The 19,845-nt window shown below is 38.0% G+C and overlaps 1 protein-coding gene across 1 annotated transcript in view; it reads left to right on the top strand.

Annotated features, from left to right (window-relative positions):
- LOC110365678 (uncharacterized) overlaps positions 1-19,845 on the top strand; it is a 191,933-nt gene that overhangs the window by 99,694 nt on the left and 72,394 nt on the right. Inside the window, exon 4 of the mRNA XM_065058307.1 lies at positions 3,350-3,475. The gene's annotated coding sequence lies outside the window, so the exon portion shown is untranslated. The remainder of the gene's footprint in view (positions 1-3,349; positions 3,476-19,845) is intronic.

The following is a 19,845-nucleotide window of genomic DNA, read 5'->3' as shown; positions in this document are numbered from 1 at the left end:
GAATATGACTTTTTAATATATTCCAGATATGTTAAGCAACAACTGAAGAAGTATGTGGAGCATGTTCTAGCTTTTGTTCTAAAACACATGTATTTTATTTACAATGTGGAAACTGTACGGTCATCATAATTGTTACACTCTGACATTTAACTTTTTTATTAAAAAACAATACCTTTATTGAAATTGCAGCAGTACTTTTAATTCATTTTCTATTTAAACAACTATCTTAGTCTACTTGCACTTTGAATGACAGAGTGACACTGATCATCACTTGCACATTAAAAAAGGTTTCCCTCAGTGGTTCCAGGTCTGGGTTAGATTCCATGTTCCTATGCTGACTTTCATTCAGAAAAGATAGAAATCTTCTTGCGTATATGATGTCTAAATGGAGGTTATAAAAATGAACTGAATGTAAAGCGCCTAATGTATAAAAAAAACTTAAAGGTTTTAAAGCCCTAAATACATCTTTTGCTAATCAAAAGTCACCACGTAATCTTTGTGGCTGATGACAGCTCTCTCTATAAAGTAGATGGAACAAGATTTCCCAATCCACTGTTGACACAAAGAGGGGGAAATTGTATGTGTAGTTACTGTGTAATAGTCTCTCTTCAGTTCAGTTGTATGTGAGGAACAGCTTTGAAAATGTACTGCAGAGAAGAAAAAAGAAAGGGAAAAAGGGAAGACAACCAAAAAAAAAAAAAGCGGGGGGGGGGGGGAGAAAGAAGGAAATGGAATGGGAGAAGGGAAGGGGGAGATTGCCTTGTAGGTTATAAACACCACAAAAAACAGTCACAGTCACATCTTTTCCAGAAACTCCACTTTCTGCCTATGCAGTGCTGTTACATTCAGCTTGCAAAGCAGAAGGGAAACCCCATCTGGAAGGCACAGCAGTCTCAGTTTTGCCATGACCTCCACTCAGAAGCCCCCCTGACCCACCGGGTTTGGCACAGCTCTGCCATACACCTCTCTCCATACACTTCCTCTTGATGTCACACAGGTACCAGGACCACTTGCATGCAACTTTCTACAGGGTTGTTTCCCAGGTCACCTGAAATAATATTGGCACTGCAGAATATAAACACATTGCTGCATCCCACCTTATTAAACACAGATGTGGTTCTTGTGAGGGCCTTCTTATCTAGAGGTGCCTCACCTTCGTTTGCTTGAGTTGCCAGTATCCTACAAAAAGGTCTCTGTTGTACTGCATCAATGCACTGGTGGCAAAAACAGCTGTAGCCTCAAGTAAGGGTTTGCTGCAGGGATAGAGTGCAGAGCTGTTCCTGCGGTCCTGACCTCCTCAGGAGTTAAGGTCAGAAGGCCAGTTGTTTTTGCTTGCTTGTTTGTTTGTGTACAAGGTATGCTCAGTGCCAGACTTCAGAAGCCCTTAGCTAAGCTTGTAACACTTTGAAAAATTCACCACCAAAATCTGAAAATATTTATAAATCACATTTGAAAATATAACCATTGCTACCTGTTAATTTATTAATCTGGGAAGCCAAGGGTATTGCATACCAGAATGAGACAACTAGTGGCGAAAATGCATGTAGCTGATGTCTTTCTGGGTTTGAGTGGTATTTCTGTGGTGTTACTTTAAGTGTCTCATCATCTCCTATTGATGGCTGTTTTACTTCTGGTGAGGGGCTTGATAAAACTGGACTAGGCTGATTTGAATTTTTCCTTCATTATGATTTTTATACATATTTGCTGATTTTGATTAGACTGCTACAAGGACTTTTCTGCTCCACGACAGAATTTCTGCCAAAAATAGAGAGGCAGACAGAGATTTCAGTAGTCCTTTGTTCAACAATGTGCCCTGGGATGAGGGAAATTTAGTCACAAGTCTTTAGACCAAATCAGACACATGAGAGCTCTAACTACCAGGCTTTTAACTGGGACTGCATGGGTTTGTGGTTTTTTTTGGTGGTTGTGTTGTGTTTTGTTTTGTTCATAAACCCTCAAAAGACCTTGTTTTTCATCCCAACAGGGAACAGGAAAAGATTTTGCTTGAAAGCTGAAAAAGTTTCATTGTACAGAAACACTATTTCATATCTAAATGTAATCCAGAATTGAGTTTGTCAGTGCAGTCTGAATTTTGTCTTTGATCTCTAAAAGAGAAAGGCAGATCATGAAAATATTGCTGAACTAAAAGAACATAAACAGGCTTAAAATACCACATTCTGATAGAGGGTAAAATGACATTCTGATGGAGTGTATCCCACCAAATCCAGGGCCCACTGAATTTAGCAGGCAGTCTTATAGTGCAGTAAAGCTCTGAAATTTGATTTCACTTTTTTACCTAACCCTTATGTGAATTTCTTTGCTGGATTTTTAGTCTTATCATCTGATATTTGGCATTTTCTTTTCCCAGAAGTACAGCAGAACACATCATTTACAGTAGATTTCTCTGGAGACATCTTTTAATTTGATTAACACTTCAAATGTATCTTAGTTGATTCTTGCTTAGTAAGAGTTCAGCAGAGGGACAAATAACCTGCTGCCTCTCCCCATGTCCTGGAGAAGCGCGTCCCAACCACATTGCTTGCTGGACCTGCAAAGCAGCTTTGAGGGCTCCCATGTTTAATAAAATCAATGAGAACTCAATTGCCTGGCTGCACTGGGCATGCAGGGCCCTGGAGTGGAATATTGCTGTACCATTGTAAAAGCTGGTATAATTGGAGCATTTTCAGCACGTATTGACCAATTCTGATAAACCCAAATACCTCCCTTTGTCTTAACGAACCCTATAGGAAGGGTTGTACCCGTATGGAAAATAAGTTCTATGAATCCTAGCAAGGATCCATGGATTCCATGCCACTGGAATATAAGAAAAGTATGGCATAATTATAAAAAAAGCCAAAAGAGCATACACTGAATGTCATTCTGGCTCAGCAAGGCGCAATGGGTCTCGAAGTGACCTGAGATGGCTTAGTTATTATCTGCCTTTTCTCTGATTTTATTCATGGAAAACTTGTTTTCCTCTTTGTACAGTACAAATAACCAGTCACCTAAAACATTAAATAATGAAATTCAAATGTACTGAGTTAATCACTGGAAAAGTGCTTCATCTGAGAACTCCACAGGGGATCACGTTTCAGAACACAAGTGTCCTTGTACAGTGTGTGTTTCCTCTGGTTCACAGGTTTGCTCATGCAGAGATTTAGAGTAATATCAAATTACTGCCTGAAGCCATGCCTGATTATCTTTTTCATTAATTACCTTCCATGGCTTTGGGACAGATTAACTGATAAATATATGAATCCCTAGTGTAGTAACCTTTACTGTGTACTTAGAATAACTGGTAGGCATGTAATCTCAGAATCTGAAAAAAACTTTTTCTTTCTTCCTATAGATTACTGCTGTGCTCTTGCTGTCAGAGTTGTCTGCCAATGCTGTATTGTGTTTGCGGAAAGATGCTGCTAAACCAACAACTAGGACCTCTACAACAGACTTCTACAACAGTCCAAAAGAAAGATTGGTATGGTTTTTCAGAAAATTTCAGTAATATTGTCTAACTAGATCACTAGCTAGCTTATAGCTATTTTTTTTTTGGGTTTTTTTGGATATGTTAGCATGAAAGATGGGTGAAACTACATAATCCCTTGTGTTATCTTTCCTGGGTAACAGATGCTTCAGAGTAGTCTAAGAAATGCAAATTAAGCATTAATTTTTCTGAGTCTGTTTGTTTGTTTTTGTTTTTTGTTTTGTTTTCTTTAGCAAAATGTCTAAGAAACTGGTTGTTCCAGAAGGGTAATCACACTGTCTTAAAAGCCTAGTTTCTATTGAAGCTGGGTATTATGTTTCTCTAACCTGCCCTTCAGCAAACTGTTGCAAACTATTTGACTAGTGTACCTCCTCCTCCTCTATGCAAAGATTACTCAGATTTTTAAAACTTTTAAATCAAGTGAGAAGTATTTCAAATACTCATTTTGTCTATGGAGACCTGTTGTCCTTTTTGCCTTAATTGTTTCTTGTGAGTATTCTTACTCTATAATCTAGCTAGTGATCTAGTTAGACAATACTACTGAACAGCAACCTTGCTGGGGTTGCTTGAAACTTCCCACATGTAATCCCAAAAACTTTGCTTTGGGTCATCATTCCATGTCAAAACAATCACTTGACCACAGATGGAAGAAATAAAATAAAGCCAGATACCAGTGTTATAAAATATAACTGAACTGAACTAACGTGCTTGCATATTTGTTTCTAAGGCCTTTGCATTGATATATGTAATAAATTATCAGTAATATGTGATAAGACCATCTGTTTACAAGGAAATTATCTCAGGTGACTGAATCTTTTTACTGATGCCATTATAGCAGGTGAGCTTATATCTATTTCCATTCACTGAATTTGATCTCAATTGGTTTTCTAACCCTTTACCTGTTTCCCTGATTAACATTCATTTCTATACCCAGAACATCTCTACCATAGAGCTGCTCTCACATGTACAGCACCTTTTTTACAATTACTGTTGAAATGCATAATCAAAAGGATGGTTTGGAAGAGCAAGAAAGAATATGAAAGGCAGTTCAGGTGACGACACTAGTGGAGGAAGAGGGAATTGCAGAACATTTTATTCCTCTGACAAAGCAATGCTTGAACGAGTCACAGTATTGCATACAAATAGGTAATTATGCAAATGTAGACATGGAACAGAAGATTCCAGGGCAAGATTCACGGATGGGACTAAAATAAATTGGGTTTCAAGGATGGGATTTTTTAATACATTTGCTGCTGATCTATTACAAATTGGTTTTGAGCACCCAGCCGTCCCAGATAAGATCTAAACCTAAGGTTTGCCTTAATATTTCTCCTCGTTTCACACATGGTTATATTGTCTCTTTCATTACTCCTGTACATTTTAAATAAAGTTTTTATAAGCTTGCCTGAAAAAGGAGGACACTACTAAGTTAAAAACATTAAATATCCAGTCTTAATTAATGAATCTGTGGATGGAAAAGTATACTGCAAGAACAGGGAAACCAAATTACGCTTTCAAAACTTTAAATGTGAAAGAAAACTACAGGGAAGTTATACCAATCAGAGCCTTTTTGATTTTTTAATCTTCTTTGACACTGATACATAATTTCCTTCAGCAGAAGATATTTAGAAAATTACCAACAAGCCTGTGTATGCCCCAAAACTATGGGAGTAGCATCGCTGGTCTGTAGTTCCATAGGGTGAAGAGAGCCTCTGCTCGCATGCCCAAGCACGCAAGTCACTTTTACAGCAACCTCTGCTCCTGAGCCTGAGCACTCCTATTGCTAAGCATTCGTATAATTTATGCCTATAGGACTGCAACTCCTCAGAGTAATTTTTCTTCCATCTGTACAGCTTGAATGAAGAACATTTGTTAAACGCTGTTTGGAGGGATGTTGGCAGTAAAATGCATGCCCACCCTGATGTTAGGCTAGTTAACTGGGCTTTCCAGGCTCAAAGCTGACATTGTTATTAATAGATGGCACAAAGCTTGAACAAGTACAAATATGAGAGAGCACATTTTCTCCTTTTCTTATAAACTTGGGTATTCTTTCCCATTGTTCTTCTAAAAAGAGCTAAGATAACTAACTAAATACCCACTTAGAATAATTAGAAGTAGTTGAAGTCCACCTGTCAATTGTATAAAGTTAGATTAAGTCCAGTCTTTGCAGTCTGATACTTTTTCAGATTCAAGAAGCCAGAGCCATGTAAACATTGAAAGTAATTATGTCTCCTTCTTCTTCTTTTCTTCCCTTTTTGTCCCCTTTTCTTTCTAACGTTATTTGTTACAGAAAAGAGTCAACTTGAGTTTCAGAGAGTCTGCCAAAAAGCCTCTGGCATTCCCTGGGGGATTGAATTTTACATTGTTCAGCAAACAATGTCTGTCTCCAGAAATGCAAGAGGAAAACACTATTTTTCTTTTTAATCTAATATCAGTGTCTAAGCCTAACAGAGCTCTGATATTTTTATTTTCAAGCTTGAGGAACATCTTGTGTTGATGTTAGTATGTGCCTTTTTAAGCTTCATTTGTTATCTTTAAGCAGCTGCTAAAGTGTAAACAAGTTCTTATTCTTTTCTGTGTTAAAAAAAGGCTCTTAACTTATCCAAAAGCTCCACTGCTATTGTGCTTATTGGGCTATGCTAACAGCAGTGAAAAAACATTATTGAACACAGCAAATGTTTGGTTTATTTCAAAGCCTTTCTAAACGATAAATCATTTACACTTCTTTTCAGCCTTCTCTTTTTCCTTGCTAGTAGATAATTAAATGAAATCAGCCAGGAGATAGTAACATAGGAAGTTATCTGTGTTTGTTTTTTCAAGTACAATAAAGAAGACATTTCATATTTCTGACAGTGACTTTACATTTGAAACTCATGTATGGTCTAGAATTTTGAAAGTGGTGTTGGGTGAACATTTCAGAGGAGGTCTGATTTCTCAGAAAGCAGGAAGTACAAAACATTGTTCCTTTCAAGATAAATCAAGCTGAAATCTGACATTTTTGGATTATTTACATACATGACATATACACATTTCCCTCTCTCTACATTACTCCAGTTTTACATTTCCCTGTCAGACCACAAAGACTTCTGAAAGATTAAAAAGGTGGAGAAAAGAGTAATTTTAAACATTTTGCATACAAACAGGAGCAGTAATTTGTGTTTAAAGAGGGAGTACAACAGGTGACTTTCAGAACTGAAATTGTTTGCCATCTCCATTGATGTATACCCCATCTCCAGCAAAATCCCTGCCACCAGATATTATTAGATTGCTAAGGCCACTCCTTCAAGTTTACAGGGTATATAAATCTTGTAATCCTCTTCAGACTTTCATAGGAAAGCTTCACAAATAAAAAAACAATTGTGTTGCTAAATTGTTCCTTACAGCTTTTAAGATTTTTTTAAATTTACTTTGTTTCCTTTTACTTTTTTTACTTGAGTTCTGCTTGATATACAATTGAAAAGTAGCAATATTTGCTTAAATACCCACGACATACACCCAAGGAAATGCACAAAACTCTATTTTAGGACCGAACCACAATTTATGCATCTCCTTTAGTTAGCAGCATGTGAAGTGTGGCTCAGAAGTCTTCTGGCAATGTAAGGCCAACAAGTGGCTTGCTCAGCCTGGCATTATTTAAAACCGCCAAAGGACTGCACAGAGCTATGGGCAAGCAATTTGTGCCCCATCTGGTCAGCAGAGGCTTTTGGAATACAGGGTGCTTCTGGGTGTCTCTTTTCTTCCACAAGATTTATTCAGAAAATTATTCTGTTTTGCTCTGTACAGGTTTTTATTTCACACTCTACATTGTCTTGTCTGAATATTTTCTGTAGGACATTAAGCGCTGGTGTTCTCTACCACAGCTTTGTCCTGCCTGTGCATGTGTGTGTCTCTGTTCTGTAATGAATCGGTGTTTACGTACTTGCTTTATATTTATGTTAGAGAATAAAAGGGTTAAAGAAACACACCTTGTGTTGGAGCTAAAGGCAGCTTGCTTATGAAGCAAACTCTCTGAAGAAGCTTGGTTTCCTGCAGGTTGCTTGAAGGTGGCAGGGAAAAACACATTACACCAGCTGCATCTCTTGAGGCAGAATGTGTACATGTATGTGTTTGAGGGTGAGGGAGGTATAAAACCTCTGGGCAGGGTTTACTGCAGGAGTGAGAGGAAAGAAACCACTGTAGGACTCAAATGAGTTTCCTGAATGGTGGTGTGATTTGTCACAGGGTCTGCCCTTTGCTATTGAACTTTTCTTTCTCATGGTCATCTGAGATGTTTCCTGTGCTTAAACCTTCCTGGGCTCCTTCATGTACTCAGCTGGAAACCCTATGAGTTAACTTACTACATTTTTACTCATTAGAATGTATTTAGTATGCATTAGAAGAGCAAAATAACATGCAATACTAGCGATTTTAAATGTAACATATATAAGTGGACTTCTATAATTTTAGCATTAATCCATTGCAGCATCAGGGATGAATTGTGTTGGGTGGTGGTTTTCTCATTGTTGTTTATTTTTTTTCCTTCCCTAAAGTGATGTTTGATTTTTTCACATAGTAATATCCAGCCAACTGGGGATCGCTTGCCACTTAAAGGTGTAACGAATCATACACTTCTGCAATTTCGCCTGTGTTGCAAACTGTTGTTGAAATGGATCATAATATCTAAATATTGAGATGGATCACCCTAAACAGAAAAACTACTAGAACTGTAGATACTTAAAAGGCACTTAATCACTACATTTTGTTCTACTCATCCGATTTGCTGTTTTGGAAATAGTTACGGGGAACAGGCTTAGTAGTTGTCAAGCTATTCTGCACACGGCTGAGGACTCCAGCTTGGTCCTGCGTGCCCAGGCTGAGCTTTTACCACCTGCGTTCAGTTCTCCTCAGATTTTGTAACCTCAGGACAGTGCTGCAGAAATCAAGCTGGCCAAGTCATTTTATACATAATTTTATCCCCTCTGAATCTCTGTGGATTTTATTTCACAGTAGAGGGCACTGTGCAGTCGGGAGTTCATTCTCTCAAGAAACTGTATATACTTCTGGTTTCTTGTAGGCATAGAGATTCCAGGGCACTCTTCAAACTTACAATTTTAGCTCCACTCCATGCTCATGCCTAATTAAGGTAGTTAGATTTTACTTCAGCTCTTGCTTTGGTTTCTAATGGATTTTTTCTGCTCTTTGTCTTTGCCACTGCCATACATTGTTAAATAGCTGCTCTGTTCCATCCCAGATATGGCTCTATTTTAGTGGTCAGTCAGTAGATTGCCATACCAAGTATTTAGTTAAATGCTTTGTGGATCTTTCTGTATAAAAAGAGCTCCATTGAGACTAAGAGGATATTATTATTCATAAAGTGGTGACTAGTTTCACACATGGCTGAAGCAAAATAAATCATCACTGTTTTTAACAAAACAGTGAGTAGACCTCTTGTTGACCACAGCATATTTGTGGTCAGCAAAGAAAGAGTCTTTTATAGCTATTAATATGCTGCCAAGGTGCTTTAGCTGAGATTTTTGCCCTAAGGGAGGTGGGCTTCTACTACCACATATTCGTGTTTCTCTGCTTAAGCCCCTTTCCCAGAGCCCTACCCGTACAGAGTGATTTGATACAGAAATCCGGTCCTGAAAAGAGAAGCTGGTTACTGAAAGGATTGATACAGATGAATATTGCCCAGATGCTGAATCTGATAATAAAATGAACAATGCTCTTGATTGTTCAAATAGTAATCTTTATTTCTGAGCAGTCATACACAAAACAGCTGATATGTCAGCATGTCTGTTAAACACACCAGAATAAAGCCTGGAGGTTTGAAGAAGGATTGAGTGACACCGAGCATGTCATTGATCCCCAGTTGTTTACACTTCCAGTTCTGTGTAGTTAAACTGGAGTTCAAACATTGTTTTGTAACTGGTCTGTTTATTACACAGTCAAGGGAATGGCGTTGTTTTGGCATGTTGTCATCTTCTGATTTAGCACCCATATAATTGTATCTGACTTCCCTGAAACAACTTGGGGCAAAAGATAATAATTTCTTATGCTGAGAGTCCTGCTGAACAGATACTAAATGGAGCTGGTGCTGGTTCTTCAGTGCTTCCTCCCATCACTTTACAGAAGTTAATATGAACTGTTCAACCTAGATGCAGCCATCTGTCCAACTCTAAGTCCCACCAGAAATCCTGAATGCTTTTACAGTCAAAAAGTAGGAAGTTTGAACACATTTAAGGAGCGCAAAAGAAATGTAGTTTATACGGTAAGAAGAAAAGATCAAAAGTAATACAGAAAGAGTCATGAGTGCTGTGAGAAGAACGGAAGGAATCTAAGATAGGAAAGCTATTCTCCATAGCATATCATTAAGTAAACCAAAAGCAGAACCCTTACTTTACAGGATTACATTTTACTTAAACATGTTTCTTGACATACCATTTACAAGAGGCCTTATTCTGATCCCAACCCACTGTAAAAAGAACAGCTCCACTAAACTGAGTGAAAGCTGGGTGAATTTATGCGAGGGAAAACTTTACGTGAAATGAGAAGCAAGGTCATCCTTACAAACTTAGCTAAACCTTCTTATATCTCTCCAGGTAAACTTCTAGAGTTGCATATCTGCAAGCATTAAAAATGTAAATAGTTTATTGAAGACGTTTCTCAGCTTCTGGTGTATTCATAAATAAACTTAGCTCACATTAGTAAGGCATAAAAAAGTGCACTCTCTGTGTTTACTTTGCTGTCCAGTTCTATGTTTTCATGTGAAACAAATGGTTTCTGCCATCTCTAAACTGCTTTAAAAGCATCCATCGTCTGATGTTTTTCAATATATTAAATTCTTCATGGCTGTGTATCTGAAGTATTCTGCATTTTGCCTAAGCTCTGATACAATCCAATTCAGAAATAATGTGACTGAACCATCACCACCACAAAGATGTATCCAGATTAGCGTACACGATCTCTTTTTGGGACAGTTGTAGCTTAGATAAAGTATTTGAAGAGAAAATGTTGACAAAATGCACGTGTAGAAATGCATTAGGTCCTTTAAAAAACTTCACGCTGCATCTGTGTCCTCTGCAAGCGAGTATGTCCCTGGTACCCAGCAGTGGTGTGTGAGGTGGTTATTGGTTCTGACAGTTCTCTGGAGGAATAGAAACAGGGATTATCATTTTAAAAAAATTAAATTCAGTTGAAGGAATCAGTTAACAACAAACTGTAAAGCAAAGCCTAGCCTAGAAATTATTTTCCTAAAATTTCCCAGGATTCTGTCTGTGCCTGTATCTATTGTAATGCCTGCAGTTGTGTTATTATCTTAGGGCTTTTTCTTTTCAATGTTGGTGATACATGCAGAGGTCTTGATTTGGTAATGGTTAATAACACAGTTCCTACTAAAGCAATTCTGTTCATTGCTATGGATCAGAAATTATAAATTATAACAACAGGAGAGCAGATAATATTTGATAATATTTTACCATGGGAAAAAATTCACCTTTTTTTACTGTTTCAATACTAGCTTCATGTAAATGTACTTTGCTTTGTAATTAAAAAAAAATGAGAAATATTAATGTGTTATAGTTTTTGTGTGTAATCGGACCTAAATACCAGTTTGTGATCTTATCTATCACACTGCTTTCTCCTTGTTTCTATATGAATATGGAAATTTTCTGAGCTTTTGTAGGAGCTGCCACATTTTTCCTCTGGACAAGAAGGATGCTGTCTCAGGCAGAGCCCTGAAGTTGTCTCTGGGGACTCGGATGCCTTTTCTGCTGCAGGGTCTCTCTGCTGTAGGACAAGAATTTTAGGCAGGGCTGTTCCTGTGCCACTGCCTGTGAGATGAAAGTATTGCATTTCAGTTTCATGAAAGTTCTCTGGTAATGGCTGAGGGTTAAGGTTCTGTAGCGGCCCGATGAATATTTAGTAGGACTTATTTCTTCTCATCTGCTTCTCTATCTTAACATCTTAGAAATACGTATTAGTTCTTTCAGGGGAAAAAGAGTACTGAGGTCTCCGAGTTGTTATGACAGTTATGAAACTTGCTCACAATAACTGAAAGTGCCTTATGAGGGCCATTTAGCTGAGCTGGGAAACTTTTGAAGTTTGCAAAACTCGTTCCTGCATGCAACAGTTCAGCTCTTCCTCAGAGAGCATGGCTTTTAACGGCATGATGCTGAACATCACCTTCCTCCTCCTCGCCTGCAGAGGCCATGTTGCCAGTGCCTTCTACTTTAAGATGTGAACAGCAATGTTGGCCACCGAGGCAATCTCATTTTATCAATAAAAGCAGGGTGAGAGGCCATGTTAGGATATAACAAACCTGACCTCTCTGTTCGTAGGTACCAGGCTGCTCAAGCTAGCCACTGATATTTTAGCTGGTATTTTTGTCTAGGCCAAGCTGTTCTTGAGAAGTAAAGCTTGTTTATGAAATCCCCACTAAAAGCAGGTGTTGCAGACATCCCATTAGTAACCTTTGACTTACCTTCCCCTTTGAAACTTTTCATCCCAAAGGACTGACATTTCAAAGCCCCCTTTTTTTGTGCGTGTCCCTCCAAGTTTGCATATTGTAAACATTTTTCTTCTCTGCTCTGATGGAACAGAGCCAAAAATCTGCACAATAGGGGAACTAGATGTTAATGAGCAGAGATTGTGGGAAAATGTGTACTGGGCTGCCCTGCCTGACCTGCATGATAATGCTACATTTAGCACATTCTTTTCCATTGGTGTAGCAGGCCTTGAAATGGTAGCAAACACCACATATTGTAAAGGTTCGCTTTAAAGAAAACTGCTTTCCTAGGAGAGTGGAAATAGAAAATATTTATTGTGTACAGTTGGCAGATGGACAGCTGACCCTGGAATATTTATGCACAAACAGTGGTGTGAATTTACATATTCTTAATGTTTTCAGTGAAATTGCTTTACATGGAGTTCTAAATTATGTAAAACACAAATACTACATACAGACTCCTACTGAATTAAGGACATTTACAATTGCTCTATGGCATTTAGGGACTGATGAGGAAAAAAAAGTGGCTATTGGGTCTGTTAGGACAAAAAAAATTCTATAACTTTGGCATCTTCTAAATAGATTTTTTTACCCTGACTGTGCTTACAACCCCCTTTTAATGTGTTTATGTCTGTGGAGTTTTGTTTGTACAAAATGCTCCTGAAAAATTAATTTTGGCTCCTCTGAGCCAAGTTTCATTTAATCATAAAACAAAATTTACATCTCGACCATATGAAAATCATTAGGGGCAAAAGGATTCTGAGAATATAAACAATGCCATGTGACTTAGACACCCAATTGCACAGCTTGAACCTATCAAGTGGTGAACATATTAAAATACTAAAGGGAACACTTGCAGTCAGCATTTGGTGTGCAATGAGTAGGGAGAAATCTGTTTGCACAAATCTTCTGACTAACAAAGAGGAGCACCGAAGGAATTCATAACAAAAGACTGACTGTAGATAACTTCTGAGCAGACAATGGGATTAAATCTATTAAACAAGCTATTTCTTGCAAACCTTTTACCCAGTCATTTCTTAGTTATACTTTTATATGTCCAACTTTGCTCTTGCAGTTAAGGAAAGAGTAATTCATGTCATAAAAATTGCATAGAAATGTGAACTGTTTACAAATGACATTCCAAATCCTCATCAGGAAATGCTTATTTCTTCACAGTCAAAGGTTCCTAAAGAGCTTTTCTATGGGGAAAGAGACTTCCACTCATTACCTTAAAAACAACACTCTTATCTCCACCGTGGAGTGGATATAGGCTCTGAGCCATATTTTGCAAAGGACAAAGCAAATTCTTTAGTGGAACATCTGCTAGATAAGAGCAGCATTCCTTAGAATAGGTTTTCTGATGAAAGAGATGCTAAAGCCTTGATTCCAGAAGTACTCATATGCTAAAACAACTACTGTCTGTGCTCGTTCTGTTACATGCTTTCGGGAACAATTTCAAACCCCAGCTAGCACCTAAAAAAAGGAGGTGGTTAATAATACGCTTGGGGGTTACTCAAATCAACTTACACTTTGTGTAGCAAAAGAATGCAGGAACATCAATCTAATTTTCAGGAATGCCTATGCGACCAGCTGATAGGTGGTCTCTGTGCCAATTGTCCAACGGGTTTCTGCAGTCTGTGACTCCAGCTGTTCTGCATGTCCCAAAGTCTGTGCAGTGAGGGAGGCGTTTATGTACGTTTGCTGCCACACCACCAGAAGGGCCTTGCAGCAATGCACTGTTATTGCGTCATGCAAAAGCAGAACGTGACATTGAGAAAGGAAACATGGCAAAGGGGGCTGAGTGCAAATCTGGCATGTGTTCACAAAAACCCCTTCCTAACACCAGGGCAGCCTCTGTTGCAGGGACCTTCCAGGACTGGAAGGCTCTGGCTATGGCTGAACCCTGGATCCAGTGAAATACTTGGAGGGCCTTGCTGGTTATTCTAGGGAAATCTTAATGATCCAGGTTGGTATGTTACTAAACTGGATGCTTTCAGTTCCCATTTTTCACGCTCTATCTTCCACGTCTGTTGCTACAGTTCCAGGTTTCTGATGTCCCTTACTGCTCAGTACAGTGACTACAGAACACCTCTGCATTGTCAAATATTTCTGCATAATGCTTTGAACCAAACTTTGACATGTTTATGGCAAGCACCAACTCAGTGACCTTATCCAAGAAAACACCGTGCTCTTTCTCGGTTAAGCTTTTGCTCATCTGCATATCTCATGGAGCTGTACCTTTGTCACATGCCTTCTGTTTGATCATCTTTCTCTTCATTGCACTTGAAGGACATTGTGGTCTGTGTTTTGGGAACTGCCCCAAGTGAAAGCGTCAGGGAGTTGCACTGCAGCTGTAAACAGGAAAGTGGGAACACAGGGTCTGTAGTGAAAGAAGAGGCATTGGGAAAGTTGCTTTTTCTTTTCATCTTCATTCAGTTCCTGTTGGGTGCTGACTACTATGTGGTTTTGATTTTAGTTTCTCAGCTGAAATTCTACAATTTGTAGACCATTGCATCACATCACAGCCTTATATATGATGATTATGCCCCCACAACTGAGAAGTTCACCCAGCCCACCTCCTTGCTGCTCCTCGATTTACATTCTTGCAGTCTTCTTCAGCTTTGCTTTCAAAGCCATGCAGAAAGTATTTTTATCTTTGTCCTCTTTTCATAAATTGGTTCCTTTGACTTCACTATCTGAAATTCCTATATTCTGTATGTGAATGCCATGAGATTGTCTCCAGCTCAGCCAAGGCACATTAGGTTTGGCTTCTTCCAGTCAGTGCTGACTTGCTCTTGAGCAATTGCCGTCGTTCATACTCAGTGTTGTACGAGGATCAGGTCAGATCACATTGCAGATCTAGGTCTTTCCTGGACTGATTTTTTTTGGACAATAGCACATATTCATGCCATTCTGCTTTCCCAGAAGTGTCTGAGTACTCACAATATTAAAACCCAGAGGAGTTGAGTTACAAAGTGATTGAATAACTTTCCCACTCTCACAAAAGAAAAATTTGGTTTATGGAGTCCAGTTGTCCTTACATTCCTCATCACAAGCTCTTCTGGAAAATGGAGGAGATAATTTCTTTCGAGACAGTGATGTTTCACAGAGTGACTGCAGCTCTGCTCTCATGTTAAGAAACTTAAGCTTTTGAAAACCCACTCACTGCCAAAAGACTTTTCTTTCAAGACTTTTAGCTATGGGTGACTCTCTGTTTAAAGTCTTGTCCAGCTGTGCTTTATAAATATCTTTAACTGATAAATGAATTATTTCCTTCAGTTAAGCTCTCCATATTGCTATTCCGAGTTAGCAAATGCACAGTTTCGCAGTAGATGTTTTAGTTTGCCAAATCAGTTGTCTTGTGTTTTTGTATTTGGTAGTTGGGCCCTGCATATTTTTAACTTTCTGGCATGATTTTAACCCAATTTGGTGAAGTGTTGTCAATCATTGTTACAAGATATAGGCAACAATACTAGAAAATAAGATCTTGTCATTTTTAATCAAACAAAACAGCTCTGTTCCTGGTCTTGTCTGGCTGTCTAACAGATGGGCTAGTGTCCCATGAGAAGACAGCCACTTCCTTGCATAATAAACAAAGAAGGAGAAGTTGTCTGCAAACCATTAGTGTATTGTAAAGTTAGATGCAATGTCTTGATATTGTCAGAATGGGTTCCTCAAACACATTTCTTTAACATTCTGTCATAAGTCAGATACAAGACACTATTAAATAAAAATTAAAACTTTAAAAGCCTGCCAACTGTTTTATTGTCTCCAACAAAAAAACACCAGTAAAAATATCCTTCATTTTCTAAATATTGATAACCAACTAATAGACAATAAAGTATTGAGTAGGTTATTTGGTGGAGACAAGATCATTCAGCCCATGTGCCACGTTCCCAGCACATGTTAGAGATTCCCTTCTTCTTTTTCCCTTTTACAAACAAGGGTGTTAGATCTAACACTGTTCCTGTCTGAAGTACAGACTGGCTATTGTGTAGTGGCAGCTTCTGAAAATCCTGGCAGATCATTACATTAGAATTGGTTGGGGTTTTTTTGTGTTTGGTTGGTTTGGGTTTTTATGTGACACCTCAGGAAAATTATAAGACCCACAGAAATCAATGTGTTTTTCTTAAGAAGGGTATGTTTTGCCTTTAGTTCAAAAGACAGCACATTATATGTACATACAAGTTTATGGCTGGTCGCTTTTCACAAGAAATGCCACTGAAATAGAAATGAGTGAGAAGTGTTGTCATTTGCAGAGGAAATAGCTTTTTGTTATGAAATAGATTTTCTACCTTTTAAAAATGGCATTAAATGTGGTGTCCCAATAGTAAACTAGAAATTATTCTTTATTCTGGTTCTGCCAGGAAAAAAAAAAATGTACAGCTCTCAAACTTTTTCAACCAATTACTTCTGGCAGTTTTGGCACCAAAAAAAAAAAAAAGAGATAGTAAAATTTCAGATGTATAATGCTGCTCAAGCCTGTAGGACATAGAACTGTTGAGCAATATAGTACTTACTTAGTTGCCCTGACAAGCCTTAAGACCTTCCCACTGAAATTCCATTTTTAAGTTAGAGGCATAAATATATCCAGTGATCTGAGAAAAAAAGAACACCCAATCTGGATAGATTGTGGTGACAATCTCTTTTTTAATCGATCTTAAAACTAACAAAGGTTTAAAGCTAGAAACAAAGCCTTTCATGTGTACATTGCTAAAGACTTTTAAGGAACAACTGTAACCTGAAGGACTGACAAAATTAAAAAAAAATAAATAACACTGCAGGCAGTTTTTGTTTGACTTCTGTCATAGTCTTACAATTTCTCTTTCTAGAAACATTGTAAATAGAGAAAACTTCAGGAGAAGATATACTGAAATTAGTGTGAGCCCCATGCCACAGATGCTTGCTTTCTCTGCTTTAGAGTGACTGAAAAGGGTCTTATTTGTCAAAAATATGCAGAAAATAAGAAAAGGATTTTTCAGAAAGATCAGTAATTTCTTAGCTTTTATTTTCAGAATATGTGAATGAATGTGCACTAGGTCACGTATCTCCTGAAGTGTTTTGACTTTTTGGGTTGGTAAATGTGTGTATATAGTACTTTTTCCATCTGGTTTCCTCTTCATAGTTCACTGGAAAAATGTAGAATTTTCTTAATTGGTTAGACAGTAGAAAATTCTACACATTGTAAGCAGCAAGATATTAGATCATCATAAGCCAGATAGCGTTTATGATATTTATGTTAATTGGTGAATTCAAATGACCCAAATGTGCTATAGGAAACTCAATTTAACCTGGGGTCTTATGATAATTATCAAGAAATCTTATTTTAAAACATCCTCTAAATAATCTCCCATTTCTGTTGATTTGTCTCTGCCTTTACTTTTTGTTCTTAGGAAACGAAATGAAATCTACTTCTCTACAAAAGCCATGTAAATTGTAAAAGTAATAACACAATACTTATGAATAGCAAGCAATATCACTGGGAACAAGTGTCTTATTTCATTGCTCATTCTTTATCATACAAAAATATAAGTATTTACAAAGGACCTTAGGACAGTTCTGTGGGATATAGAACAGAGCAGGGGGCTTGAAGCAGGGTTTTGATGCTTTGAAGCAGCTTTCCAGTGTATTTTAAACAGTACAAAGAATAGTAACTTTTTCTTAATCCTCTCTTTGAATGAAACAGTGACATTTCAAAGGCTGCAACAGTTTTGAAAACATAATTAAGCTAAGCCCCTTTAACTTTGCATCATACTAATTCTGTGGGATCGTACATAATCAATGGTTAAAGCGAATAACTGGATCAAGATTTGTGCCTCTAGTTTAGCAGGACCTCTGGTTCATACTTTGAATCAAACAAACCCTGAACATTCTTTTCCCTCATTCATTCCTGCTAGGAAGTTTTATGAAAAGCTCAGGCAGCACAATGCACAAGCTCCTTTCAGTAGGGCTTTTTGGGTCCTGGAAAAAGTAGAAGAGAACAAAATTATTCAGGCTGCTCTGTTTGTAATGAAGGTCATGGCACTGCATTTTGTATCTGTTATTTTCCTCAGTAAGTTTGTATGCCTGCTTGGGTAGACTGGGGAAAATAGAGCTAGAATACATAGATTTGTTCCAATTAGGTCATGAAATAACAGTTTAGTAAGATGAATACCTTTAAAATAATATAATCACAACATTTGTCACATATCAATATGAAGAATAATTCCTTGTATCAGAACATCTTGCAATGCACCCCTTTGCAATGCTCAACAATGTGGTTTGAGTCAGTCTTAAGAGCTGATAAATTATACTGCTTAAATGTTTGTTCTGCCTATTGATTTCAATACTAAATTTTCTCCTTTTGTCATTTATTATTTCTAATCTCTTCTGTCAGAGAAAAGTGATGAGCTCCGTCATGAAATCAAAAGAGAAACTGGCATTACTGATAATTTGATTAAAATGTGGAATTAAAAGTTCTGACTAAAATGATGGAGGAGAAAAGCAAAGGAGGGAAGATAAATCCGAATCAATGAAGGAAACAGCTTTGCAGAAATCTTTACAGTGCAGCCAAAGTCCATGAGAATGATGTGTATTCAATTTATATTGACAAATACAGTTGGGGGCCTGGCATGTACAGTGTTCACCAGAGATCTGCTCCATTCCTCATCTTCTGCTGGATCTGTCCTGGCACATTGGGTTGCTCTGCTGACACTCAGTGCCGTAGCTGCTGGTCGCAGACTGCAGCCCCGTATGTTGTTTGAGAATCTGGTTATCAGAAAGCTCTAACAGAAGCAAGAGTTTGGGCTCACTGACTCAATCCCTTGCTGTTTGTAAGTTCTTCATCTACAACCAGGCAGCTGCTTGCCTTTGCGGCCCTACTATTATAGAGAGTTATACCAGAAGCACACTGCTATGATAGTTGCAACTTTTCTTCTAGTTTTCAGTCACACTGATGGCTGTGCCAGCCTCTTTGCTGTCAATGCTACCTGGCACAAATAAAATAATTGAGGCTCACATTTTACTAAGTTAATAAGCCAAGTTCCCTTGATATTTTTTTTTTTCTCATAAGAGAGGCTACCCATTCCTCTTATCATCTGAATAGTCCTTTGTACATTTTCCAGTCTTTTACCTTCCTTGAATGTCAGTGATGAGAATTTATATGCACAGCCTCAGGTGAATTAGTACTAGGGCATGGTGCAATAGTTTCAGTAATTCCCTTTTCTACTTTGCCTGAAGCTTTATGAGGTTGCATTTGCCTTTTTGAGTGCTGTGATCAAACAAAATACTATGCTCATGTTCCTCCTTTGTTGCGTAAATCATGGACTCTGAGCTTGTAAGAGAAATTCTGTTTTTCCCTTGCCGATATAGCATTGCAGTCTACACAGCTGAATTCTGTTAAGATCATTCCTGTGCCATACTCTTGTCTTCCTCAGCATGGGCAGGGCTCCCTCACTAACTTTCATTAGAACACTTCTACTGATTGTTACCAAGGTCATTGATGAAGTGTTAATACATCCTGCGCCAGACTAATGTTTGGCAGGGTTTTTTTAGGTGCCCATCTAACAACCTTCCAGTCCTTCAGTTGTCATTTGGTTTGTTGTTTGTATTGAAATGATGGTACTTACATTGGCCTTTTGCATATTAAACTAAGTTCTTTCTTTAGAAATATAACCAATGATTTTCTGATCACCAGATAAATTCCTTCTTCTTGTAACATCTATTGTGCATCATAACTTTGGTACAGCTCAGGTGTGTTTTATTCTGTTTTCCTTTTATATTGAATGGTCTTTATTCTAACCTTACTACTTCTTCCTAAGTTCTTGTATGTTATTGAGTAACAGCCCAGGATGAGACCTGCAATTCCTCAGATCACTCTTTTCCCATTCTGAAATACAGG

The sequence above is a fragment of the Columba livia genome, chromosome 3 (genome assembly GCF_036013475.1).
Source record: "Columba livia isolate bColLiv1 breed racing homer chromosome 3, bColLiv1.pat.W.v2, whole genome shotgun sequence".
NCBI lineage: Eukaryota > Metazoa > Chordata > Aves > Columbiformes > Columbidae > Columba > Columba livia.
Note: the sequence above shows the minus strand (reverse complement) of the source record. Positions and strands in the feature narration are given on the sequence as shown.